General features: G+C 34.8%; 1 long non-coding RNA gene across 1 annotated transcript; it reads right to left on the bottom strand.

The window, feature by feature from the left end:
- Nucleotides 1-7,439: 7,439 nt before the first annotated feature.
- On the bottom strand, nt 7,440-7,917 carry LOC125785763 (uncharacterized). Its single transcript, XR_007428116.1, has 3 exons — nt 7,805-7,917; nt 7,638-7,715; nt 7,440-7,518 (listed from the first exon to the last, which is right to left on the bottom strand). It is a non-coding gene; the product is annotated as an uncharacterized LOC125785763 (long non-coding RNA).
- Nucleotides 7,918-12,436: the final 4,519 nt, after the last annotated feature.

Raw genomic sequence — 12,436 nt, 5'->3', positions numbered from 1 at the left:
ATTTTCTCATACATCTGTGTTTATATTCAATATAAATGTATAATTTTTTCATCTTTTTTCACAGTAAAAGTGAGTTTACATTAGGGAGCATGAGCAAACTAATAAACCAGGTAAAATCATGATACTTGCCGAAACAATTTTTCCTGATACGGTTAGGTATCCTTCTTTTTGGTACAGTCCCGGGTCTTTCAGGTCCCCTTTTTCAGAGGACGGCATGACGCTTTCTCTTGCGAGGCGAATTTAATGTTCTTGCACCGTCAATGGGGTTATTCGGAACACCCCTGCCCCATATCCAATGAACAATTTGGGGTAGAGGTGGTCCTGCTTTACTGTAGCGTTCTTTATAATGTACGTCTCCCCCTCCTTAAATTTTGAAATTTGGTCCTCTTTAAGAGGAACCAAAAAAACTGCTGTTCCATCAGTAACAGAACACATACACTTTTTTTCTGTATGTGTTATTTTTGCTGTGTCTTCAGCAAATTCAAATTGAGTGGCACGCTCTGATGTTCTAATTGAGATACATTGGACTTTCATCATTGAACAGGATGGGTAGGGTTGGAATTTTTTGTGCATTCTGTGGAAACAAAAAACATGAATTATCAATTAATGTAAATACGTTTTGTTTATATAAACAATATATACATGGTACATACACTGTGTGTGTGTCTGTGTGTGTATATATATATATAGATAGATAGATAGATAGATAGATAGATAGATAGATAGATAGATTTATATTTTGAAAGTGATAAGTTATAGAATGTTTTAAAAGAAGATATTTGTTTAATTGAACAAACTGTAAAATAATAAAATTATGTACATATCCAACTCAATGGTTTCTGTTAAAAAACATGTATATATATATATATATATATATATATATATATATATATATATAGAGAGAGAGGATTTTTTAAAGGATTGTTTTAACAGAAACCGTTATGAGTTGAATATGTACATATATATTTTTTTAAATAAACCGAATGTCTTCTTTTAAAATATTTGATAACTTATCACTTGTTGCAAGTTCAAGAACATAATTATAATTGCTTTTAGAAAATGTCCAAAGGGAGGAAACTCTACACTGTGCTGCAGCTAAAAAAACATACTAATACATGGTGGATCAATTATTATGACTTTTTTTATATAGTTTTGTTTGTATAAACAATATATACATAGTACATACATTGTGTGTGTGTGTGTGTGTGTATATATATATAGAATGTTTCAAAAGAAAACATTCGGTTTATTTACAAAAAAATGTACATATCCATCTCAATGGTTTCTGTTACAATATATATATATATATAGACAGAGAGTGAGATAGAGAGAGAGTACCATTATAAGTTGAATATATACATATTTTTTTAATAATATTCTATAACTTATCCCTTGTTGCAAAATATAATATTAGGATAAGTACTGACTACCATACAAGTTCAAGAACATAATTATAATTGCTTTTAGACCATGTCCAAAGGGAGAAGACGCTACACTGTGCTGCAGATTCTCATTATTAGCTTTAAACTAAAATGAAAATCGTACTAATATGTGGTGGATTACAGGAAAAAGACATTTAGCTAGCTTTATTCATCCCATTCATTTTGGACTCGCTGGCTCCATCTAGTGGCGGGCCTAATTTTATGCAGCGTCACAGATGAGCATGGGCAGGCCCAAGCTAGGTAGCGACAGCGACTGGATTGGCTTTCCTCTGACCAATCACAGCATTTTACAGACCCAGCCTGATCTATTTATAGCAACAGTGCTAGAAAATGGAGTCTTGTCAGAAATGTTCTGGTTAGCACAGATGCTAATAAGAAAAAAACTGACTAGTTTTTTAAGCTAAAGCTGTTAAAACATTCAGTGTAAATGACTTCATTTATTGAACATTACTGGCTAACACAACAATAATTCTAGTAAAATTAGTAGTAGGAAAATGGATGTGATAATGTTAAACTGACCCTTTTTTGGTATGACTTTTAAGTTGTTTGCCCGTGAGGTAAATTCATGGATCAATGTTAGCAACTAAGCTAATGGTCAGGGTCCCACATTTATTACAATAATAAGTTAGTAAAGCATTTATTTTTTATTATTTTATTTTACTTTATTATTATTATTATTATTATTATTATATATATTTTATTATATATATTTTTTATTTTACTCATAGATTTATTACAATATTTAGTTAGTAAAGCTATGTCTTCAAAAACAAAAATCACTATTTTTATACACAAATTGTCCTGTTGTATTGCTGTATTTATTAAGGCATTAGCTAACTATTTTAATATGGTTTAACAATAAATATTCTATTATATATTTTATTAAAATACTTGAAACAAATAAGCAAAAAGACTGACTTAACTTTTAATTTTCCCCTAAAACTTCCTCATTTAAACCAACACTTCAGTAACCTTCAACACAAATCTGAGCAATTAATGCATTTTCTTTAGTGTATGTCTTGTATGTCTTGGACTTGTTAGAGATGAGAGAACTTGACAGACTGACCCACTGACCCACTAACCAGAGGACTAAATGACTGAGGTAGAATCAGTTCTGCAATTCATAATGTATCTTAAGTGTTAGGGTAAGCACTCTAAACCCTATCCCTAAAACCCTAAGCAACATAAAATAATAAAAAATAAAAGAATAAAGTAAAATAATAAAAACTAAAAGCTTTACTAACTTTATATTGTAATATATATATATATATTTATATATATATTAGGGATGGGGGATATGGCCCTACAATAATATCACAATAATTCATGGTATTTTAGCGATAATATTCTTTGAGATATGACAAAATTGAAAAATTAAATTTTATTATTACATACAATATGATGGGGAACACCTTGAGATATTAAAAATACAAGAATTTTATCAGATTTGTAACAGAAGTCAATGATCCAGAATGTCATTACGCTAATAATGCACTCCAAATATCTCCATATATGCAGAATTAAAGTAAAATAAATGCTACTGGACAGACATAATCTGTCTCTAGTAGATATATAATGAGAAAATGAGACCAGTGTGAATTTTCTTTAGCTAAAAACAGCAAAAAAAAAAAAAGTAGAACCTTGATGTGATAATTAGGGGTGGGTGATATGGTACGATATTTCAGGGTATAATATTGTTCACGATATTCAAAAATATCGTACCTGTAAAAATAGTTGGTACCACTTTAAAATAAGACTACGTTTTTAAAGGGTTTATAACATGTTTACAATGAGTTTATTAATGGTCACTAATTAGGTTGTAAATGCTATACAAATCATTAATAATCAGTTATAACACATGCGTAGAAAGGGCAACAATATAGATGGCTGTGGGTTCACTATTCGGCAAACAACAGGTCATTGTAGCCCTTTCTATATATGTGTTATAACTGATTATCAATGATGTTTAAGACATTTACAACCTAGTCAGTAACCATTAATAAACTAATTGTAAACCATTTATAAACCCTTCATAAAGGTAGTCATATTTTAAAGTGGTACCAAATAGTTTTAGCATTACAGATATATATATATAAAAGGAACAAAAATTAATAAATATATATTAGAAAACAGTAAAAGTACATCAATGAGTCGACACATAGTGTACTAAAATCTCGATAGATCAACACATTCACAACCCAGAGAGAGAGAGAGAGAGAGAGAGAGAGAGAGAGAGAGAGAAAGAGAGAAAGAGAGAAAGAGAGAGAGATAGAGAGAAAGAGAGAGAGAGAGAGAGAGAGAGAGAAAGAGAGAAAGAGAGAGAGAGAGAGAGAGAGAGAGAGAAAGAGAGAGAGAGAGAAAGAGAGAGAGAGAGAGAAAAAGGCAGTTGAGGGAGTGAGGACCCTTCAGACTTCATCCAAGCAGTTATACATTTATGCAAATGACATGTGATTGCTGATGTAATCATATTGATAGATTGTGTCCAGAGTCCAGTTAACAGCTTGTTGTCCAGTTTTAATGACGTGATCAGCTCCAGCCTGTCTGAGCAACAGGTTCTCATCATGGTGTTGTTCAGCTCTGTGTCCTTCATGAACACAGCAGACAGTCCTTAAGTGTCCTAAAGTCTGTGAGAAGAGGAAACAGAGGAAAAGAGTGGATGGAAAGATCTTCTGGCCTGTGTAAGTCTTTACTCCGTGTAGAACAGGCATGCGCTGGATATCTGAGGAGAGGTTTCCAGCACTTCACTCAGAGAGCTTGTTGTCTCCTAGTTCATATGCACTGGTCCCAGAACAGCAGAACAGCAGTGAAGCTTCTCTGCCGCTCAGGGTCACGTTCTCCTCACAGCTCTCACTGTTGATGAAAACACTCTGACCTTCCTGATTCCTGAAAAAGTACAAACAACCTCCAAAGCCTTGTGTCACTGTGACACAGTTACAAATAGAGCAAAGATCGTAAAGCTAAATTATTAAGTGAACAGTAAAAATAATAACTGTATATATAAATGTATAAAACAATTAAGAATAAGAGTGTGAAGGTGTGGTTATCTCCAATCACACCCTTAAATATATATATTTATATAACCCACATATCACACCACATACCCCACCATTTAAACCCCACATACATGCCATACTACGTCACACACACACTACACCCCACACTGCACACCCCACACACATACCACACCACCCACACTAGCAACTGTCTGTGAAAACCTTAGCAACCAGTTTAGATAGCAACTGCCTAGAAAACACTTAACAACTTTTCAACGATATTAGCGTACTTTTCCAAGCCAACTTAAAGTTGGTTCAGGAACTTTGCCTTTTCTAGTTCTGGTTTTATTCTTGTTAATATTAGTTTAGGTCATATGTTCCATTCAGGTGCAGTTTTCAGCTCTGCTCTCTTCCTACAGAATAACTTAGTAAACCTTATTGCTATTCTGAGGTGAATCCATGTTCCTATTATCCACATACTTCTTCATTATACTTATTTAATGCCTTATTTACCTTGTTATGAGTATCCTGTCAATAATTGTGTGTTATTTTTGTGTTTCTTAATATTTGTGACAAACACGGGAGATCCCTGACCTCATGCAACCCTATGACCCATGGGATTCAAACAAGACTGTGTTTTTTACCACCTCTGATAATTAATTAACACAATTCATTGTCTTAGTTGACCAATTAATGAACTGAACACGATAGGGTTAATTTCCCCCTACAAAATACAGGTTAAAAAAGAATAATGACTTTGCTCCAGTTCCTGAAGTAAATCTTGCAGGTGGTTCATTAAGGTCACCTCCAGGTGTTCCTTATTTGACCCCTCCTCGCTGAACTCTGCCCGGCAAACTGACATGACAAAGTCTGCATCAGCCTGACACAATAAATCAGATGAATTAGTAAAACAAAAAATGTAGAGACTTGTTTTTCTACATGACTTTTTCTTGAATACACCGCAAGTTAAGAGTTAACCGATAGTAAAAACAATATTTAAACACATCTGTTGGTACCAGGCAGTACCAACATTTAGTGGTTCAATGAGTAAAATGTGTCAATTTAGAATAAAAAAACATGGACTTACAATCATTTCTACCCCAGGGGTGAAAAGTGGCTGGCAGATATCAGGGTATTTGGCCATTAGATCAGAAAGCCCATACAGCTGCAAACCATTCCTTACCTGCCGCAGTATTGGGAACAGCTTCAGGGTTGCATGGAGAATAACAGCACTGTTTTGAAGCAAAACACAAAAATCACTAAAGTAAATCTAGATATTTCCTGAAAGAAGCAATAAATGTAAAACCTTAACAAGTATTCAGAAACTATGCAACAAAAAATGATGTAGTGTAAAATGTGTGTGTGTGGGGGGGGGGGGGGGGAGTAAATAGTCAATCAGTTACTTTAAATTCAAATACTGACTTTAAATTGACAATTATAAATAAAATACACGGATTGCTTTGCAAGACTGCTACTGAATCTTCCATTTTTTTATCCGATTTTCGATTTAAATCTATTTTTTCCCTACTAAAAATAAAATAAAGATGATTCAAAAAATGGTTAAAAACGAAATACATATGGTCTGTAGAAAATCACTCTGATGGTCTTACCTTGGAAATAAGCTCAATATGTTGGTCATCTCCCAGAGCAGTTTTGTCCAGGTCTTCAAATTTCAAAGATCCACTGCACAGAAACTTGTAGCACCAAACCGCTAAAACATTTGGAGCCGGTCCACCTTGCGCCAGGCTGACAGCCATTATTTCTCCTATAGTCCTATAAAAAAAAGAAGAAGAAGACCAGGAACATTTAAACAATGACATCCTAGTGCTGTGTAGAATATATAAAATAAAAAATGTGTCTCCAAAACTATAATTGAAAAAAGAAAACATTAATGTAATTTAATTTAATTTAATTGGGTTTCAAACAATTATGGAGAATTTTATTGGCCCATTTACCATGACACCCAATGTAAAAGGCAACTGCTAATTTTAAAGATGGACATACATTTTTACAGCAATGATAATACAGTATGCATGAGTGTACAACACATACTTAAAGTGGTCTAAATCGGAGATTGAATACTTCGGCCTCTTGCCATGTCTGTCACCCTCGAAAAAGCGCTTTTCAATGCCTTCCATCATTCCTTCAACCAAAGAATACAGAGAATAATTACACATGATTACACATTCATTAAATCATCTATGTAACCTTTGCTCACCTGACAGAAGCTCTTTGCGGAGCGCCCCTGTGTCTATCCCAGCCTCACCTAAAAAGACAACTTTCAGTTGTTTTGCTGGATTTGACTTTTTTTGTCTTTGCCATTGAGAAAGGACTCTCTCTAACATATTATGCCGGGACACTGTGATGTCAAATGAGTAGCCATCTGTTGTGGACACTGCAGCTGTAATGGCCTGGAGAACCCCTTCAAGACTAACACACACACACACACACACACACACAAATACCATACCAATCTACCAATCATAAAAAAATAATCATGTTATGTAGTACAGATTAAAAAATTACAAATATACCTCTCACTTTCACTGTTACACTGTGATTCCCCTTCAGTGATAAGATGTGTGTCCTCCACCCTGTTACGTACATAATAGATAACCACTGGTTAGCTTTATTTAAATTATCACATCCCTGTGTTGTGTAGAAAATATACTATAAAAATATGTATCTTAAGAACTGAAATTTGTGTCCTCCACCCTGTTGTTTTATACGTTTGTAGAATTATTAAATCATCAACTAGAACCCTGAAAGGCCTGTGTAATCACAGTTTGGCAACATACCTGATTTAACACATGCTTTTAATTTCCAGAATTAGTGAACCACCAAACTGTAATGATTCTGATCCTCCGGGACCAGAGGCAAACAAATATTGCTATACTTAAACATTAAGAACTGGATAGTTCTTTACAAATATATAAACATAAAAAAATACTTAAAGGGATTTTCTTTTTTTAAGATTTATACATTAAACAAACATTTTTAATTTGTCACCTTTCACCACACAAGCTAGCATGGACTTCCAAATAATCCAATGGGAAAATCATGAGGCACACTGGACATGAGCCCTGAATAGAAGATATCAATATTACCTCCAGTGAAAAACAAGAAATGTACTACTTAAAATAGAATGAGTGTAATATCTATTAAGTAAGACCAATTGTAGGAATTGCATAAATGCCATTACCTTAGACACAGATGTACTGTTACTATTGGCTGCCACAGAAGAGTTCACTCCAGATAATTCAGACATATCACAGGAAGGCTAAAATGAACATACAGTAAAGAAACATAATTAAAAATAGATCACAGTGGTAAGTAGAGTATTAATAGCATTACTGAATTTATTCTTACCTTTCTGGATGTACTTGTACCAGTGGTTTCCACAGAGTTCACAGAGGAGAACTCCCCAACAATAGACACATCAGGGGAAGACTAAAAGGAACAGACAATACAAGTAAATATTTGTCAAAACAATAACATTGTGTCTAAAATAATTAACAAAAAAAATATTATTTATTGAACAAAGGCATCGCTCTTACACAACAATCATCGTAGAGAGAGTCGTACTCTGTGGATGACCTGCCAATGCAACATGATTTAACATGAACAGACAAAATTTGCAAAGGCGTAGACAACCCGCAGGCTTGGCAAGTTGCCTTTGGCATCTTCTGGAATTCATGGGCATCAACAGGAAGAGGCAATGTGTCTAGTTCCTCCTGGAGTGGAACTATGTACAAAGTGTTTTTACCCCCTCCACTCACAGATCTTAAATACTGAGTATTATATCCCTCAGCTTCTGGGGGACGACTGTAAGTTTTCTTTGTCCAGATCCACCTATGAGGAGCAATTAAGAATAATTAAAAGATTGGAAATAAAAAGTAATAAGAAATAAAATCCGTGAGAGCGCACCTATATTTTACACCTGAGCAAATAAAATCCGTGAGAGCGCACCTATATTTCACACCTGAGCAAATAAAATCCGTGAGCGCGCACCTATATTTCACACCTGAGCAAATAAAATCCGAGAGAGCGCACCTATATTTTACACCTGAGCAAATAAATCCGTGAGAGCGCACCTATATTTCACACCTGAGCAAATAAAATCCGTGAGAGCGCACCTATATTTTACACCTGAGCAAATAAAATCCGTGAGAGCGCACCTATATTTTACACCTGAGCAAATAAAATCCGTGAGAGCGCACCTATATTTCACACCTGAGCAAATAAAATCCGTGAGCGCGCACCTATATTTCACACCTGAGCAAATAAAATCCGAGAGAGCGCACCTATATTTTACACCTGAGCAAATAAAATCCGTGAGAGCGCACCTATATTTTACACCTGAGCAAATAAAATCCGTGAGAGCGCACCTATATTTTACACCTGAGCAAATAAAATCCGTGAGAGCGCACCTATATTTTATGGAACGCCCTTTGGGTCTTAACGTCTACATTGACGTCCGTGTTAACACGTCCAATTTGAACGTCTTAAGACGGCAAATCTTACCATGTTAACACGTTACTTTTGGACGTCTTAAGACGTTTAGATGATAGTACTTCCATACTATTGGTTGCCTCAAATGTACCCACCCCTTGTTGATGTTTGCGTTGTGGTCACGTGGGCTCTACGCTGTGGTCACATGTGCTTTATGTTGTGGTCACATGGGCTCTACGCTGTGGTCACATGGGCTCTACGTAGGCTGTTTCTGAGGATACGTATCCATCTCGTGTCTTATACGCAGCTGTGAAGTTGTAATCGGAATGGTCCATGTGTGCCGGGTGGGTTTAATGTGAGAGTAATTTGGTGGAGTACAGAACGAGATGGCGTCCCGGAATTTTTTGAACGACTGTCGTAGAACGTTTTTAGAATGTACCCGAGTTTTATCGTCGGATGACCAGCAACTTGATAATGTTCAGCCTGTTATAACCAGGTAACTTATTCTATCAATTATTAAGTTATTTGCTATAGTCTGGTGTCTTCACATAAATGTAGTGAGCGATTAGCAAGGCGAGAACTAAGGTTAGCAGGGAGATAAATAATGATGATAAACGGACACTGATAATAATTTGTAGAGAAGATACTTTAATTATTATTTTTGTATTATTCTTAATGACGTTCATTGGTTTCTCTTGTTAAGAGGCATGTAAAAACATTTGTGTTTTGCTGTTTTGTACATTCCTATTCAACTTAAGTAAGTACTTGGGACAGGCTTTTAATTTTGAGCTAGTCTGAGTCTGTTTTAAGTGTTTCATTATTCTTTATTGTTCTTGTTGTTTATTGTAATGCAACTTGCACGTTATGTTGGCTCTGTATTGCATCACATTACAAAATTGTAAAAAAAAAAGGGAAACGTTAATTTTTGATTTCCAATACATTATATTATTTTCTACAAAATAAATTATGATTGATTTTTGGTCTTATGTTTGATGAGGTCTTAAAAAGGTCTTTTACTATTTGTGCGCCGGACTTTTAGAATGATTCAAGAACCCAGTTTTAAAGTTAATAATTTTCAATTCTGAACCAAGTTCATCAACACACAAACAGAAAGAAAATTATTCATATTAAAACAGTGAAATTGCATCTCTTTTTATTATGTGACTAACAGATTGGAGACAATGGCCTCGAGCATTCGCTGGGCCAGTGGGCGACTCATTGAAGCCGAAGTGGCTGATGAAATGATTGGGCTCATCAATGAGTTAATTCAGGAAGCCAGCAATCAACATCAACCTTGTAAGTTTAATTGTCAAATAAAACAGTTGCTATTTAATTAGGTTTTAACAGTGTTGTGTTAAAATACTCTCCAGCTGATTTCATATTTTTTTTCCAAGATCAGTTTTCAGGTTATAAAATACTAAAAGACAATTTAAGTAAACACAAATGCAGCTTTTACATGATTATTATATTTACCATATATAAAAGTTTATTTAAAATGTATAAAATGTGAAAAGGCTACTTCAAACTTTAAATGAAAAGGCTAATTTAAACTGTTTGTGATACCATTTGCAGTAACATTTGTTTGCAAAAAGTATTTGTGTATAAATTATTCAAGCAATATTCAAGGCATTCCCATACATCCCACAGTTGGGTATATGAAATGTCAAAGCAAATCATTTTACTTAGGCTCATTGTTTATTTAATTTGTTCAATTATGTTTAATTTAAAAGTTCTGAAGATATTTTTTTAACTTTTCTATGTTTTTATTAATTCTATACTATTTTGTCTTGGACTACAGCTTTTCCTGGTTTCACTGTACCTCGAAGGGCAGGACATGTGGGAAGATCAGTGTGTCAAATAACACAACAGCAGCTGCAGATGTTCCTATCATTTAACTTTTCTGGCAAACAGATTGCAAACATATTGGGTGTATCAAGAAGCACAGTGAAGCGACGGTTAAGGTATGTCAATTGGTTATGTTCTTGATAAAGCACTGAAAGGAAAATATGTGGTCAAGAAACATTTTGTGAATTGTTTTGTCTACAAATTACACAACACAATGAACACAACATTTTGGAACTGCATATAGAATTGCTCACTGGTGGGTGGGGGTGTAGAATAACATGCTTCCTCCGATATATATGAAGACAGCCACTGTCTTGAACTATGACTGATGCAGCATCATGTAATGCTAATTTTTATTCATATAACAGCACATTTACTAGCCATTTTTTGTAAATGCATTTAAAATATGTGAATGAGTTCTGTTTGTTTTGGTAAATGATTCATTATTTGTTCACTGTAAAGCAGTTTATTGTATTGACTTTTTTTTTTTTACTGCAGCACAGTATTAAAATATGTCTTTTCCTTATCATAAATCCAATCTGCATTCTTCTGCACTTTGTGTTTGTAGACAGTACAATCTATCATTTCGGGGTCGTTACACAACTCTATCAGATGAAGCACTTGACAGCAGTGTGCTGGAGATTGTCTCTGCCAATGACGAAATAGGACCTGAAGCTGTTAGGGCTCGGCTTGCTGGTGAAGGCATCCTAGTCCAGAGACGACGTGTGCGGCAAAGTGTAATCAGGACTAATCCTGAAGGTGCTGCTCTTCGGACAATGTCCCACAGGCTTCACAGAAGAACATACAAAGTGGCAGGACCAAATTCACTGTGGCATGTAGATGGAAATCATAAACTCATTAGTAAGTAGCAATAGAAACTTTTTTTTTTACTTACTGTGATTTGTTGGCACCAACTGTGTCAATACCCAATGTAAAGCTACCTATTTATTTATGAAGATTAAGTTCAATTGAGCAATAATACATTCAAGGTTCATGCTACAACGTGTAATATTGGCACTGCTGTGCCACGGTCATAGTTTATATTACATGTTATAGCATGATCCTTGAGTGTATTATTGCGATTATACTACAGTTCCATTATCTCTGTTTATTAAAAATTTTTTTGACTTAAACAGGACGAAAAGAGGTTATAAACACTCCATGAGTTAAAATAGTTCTATTGCTGTGCTGTTTGGCTTGTAAGCGTTGAATTGTTGCTAGGTTACCTGTATGTGCCGTATTAATACATGCAGAGCTTCGGTTTCAGTGCATTACAGGCTGATCATGGCACTCATAAAACGCTTCTCAGCCAATCACACTGCATGGTCGAAATTAACTGTGGTATAAATTGAACGTTAAAAATATCCTAAAGGAATAAAATCACAACTGTTTACCCTTTGCACTTACAATGCTTTCCATGTTGATTGGGTGTAAAAATGTGTTCGTCTTAAGTGATCTTGGGGGACTGATAAGGGCATTATTTTAAGTGTGAATTCAATGCACTTTGTGGTTAACTCTTAATTTAATGTGTTTTTTTCTGTCATTCTCCTGATCTTTTTTAGGTGGAGAATTGTGATCCATGGAGGTGTTGATGGGTACAGCAGACTTGTGGTTTTCCTACAAGCTTCAAACAACAATAGAAGTGACACTGTTATGGACCTGTTTATTGGAGCAGTCAGCCAGTATGGTGTCCCTTCAAGGGTC

The sequence above is a fragment of the Astyanax mexicanus genome, chromosome 1 (assembly GCF_023375975.1).
Source record: "Astyanax mexicanus isolate ESR-SI-001 chromosome 1, AstMex3_surface, whole genome shotgun sequence".
Classification (NCBI taxonomy): domain Eukaryota; kingdom Metazoa; phylum Chordata; class Actinopteri; order Characiformes; family Acestrorhamphidae; genus Astyanax; species Astyanax mexicanus.
The sequence above is the reverse complement of the archived record's forward strand: the minus strand, read 5'-3'. Positions and strand labels throughout refer to the sequence as shown.